This window comes from Urocitellus parryii, unplaced genomic scaffold, assembly GCF_045843805.1.
Source record: "Urocitellus parryii isolate mUroPar1 unplaced genomic scaffold, mUroPar1.hap1 Scaffold_40, whole genome shotgun sequence".
Classification (NCBI taxonomy): Eukaryota; Metazoa; Chordata; class Mammalia; order Rodentia; family Sciuridae; genus Urocitellus; species Urocitellus parryii.
Genome location: NW_027553586.1, coordinates 2,168,136 through 2,169,122, shown reverse-complemented (window position 1 = coordinate 2,169,122; position 987 = coordinate 2,168,136).

Sequence of the window (987 nt, the reverse complement as noted above, 5' to 3'; positions counted from 1 at the left end):
CGTGGCATACAGTTTTCGGTAAGTGGTAATTATAAAATTACAAAGTGCTCAATATCTGCTGAATGAATGAATATAAACATTTTTACATAGTAATTAATTTTCAATTATATAATAAGGTTTGGTCTAGATACTTAGAGGGCTTCTGGGAACAAGGAAGGCCATTTTCCTCATGATCCCAGGGACTTTGTAGAAAGGTCATGCATGCTATTTTAACTTCATTCATTCAATAAATACTTATGTAGTGATGTTCTCTTCTAGGAACTGTTCTAGTAAACAAAGTCCCTGCCCTTGTGGAACCAGAATTCTGGTTGGGAGTGAGACAACAGGAGGTGTCGATAAGTACATGTCTGGATGGGAGGCATATTATTGAGGCATTAATAACTATATATCATGTAAGGAAAAATACCACACTCAAAAATAAAGTACAATGAGGAGTAAGAGAGTGATGGGGGTGTATTCTAGCTAGAGTGATTCAAGACATGATATCCCTAATTCTGCCAACAGCAGAATTGCTAGCCCCCATCACTCACCTTGATGTTGGAAAGCAGCTCCTCTAACACAAAGGTAGGAGTGTACCTCTACAGTCCAGTGAAGAAACCCCACTACCCTGATCAGCTCTTTATTTGAACAAAGGCTTTTGAAAATAGCTTACTAATTCTGTTCTGTTTGCCAGGGAAGCCACAGTTCTCCAGGATTCAAAGCACAGTTTAACCTCTGTGGGGGATTGCTAATGAGAAAAGGAAGTGAGGAGGAATTTTTTATGCTTTTCTCTTTTATACCAGTAAGAATAAAACAAAATAATAACTCCCATTTTCAAAATACAATATACATGCTCTTGTAAAATGTTTTAATATGAATAATTAGTAGCAATGGCACAATGGACCCCACCCTCAACCCTGCCATGAGCTTCAAACTAAGGCAAATCCTGTCCCCATTTCCATATATTACTGTCCCTCATATTTTGAAACAAATCCTAAATATCATTTC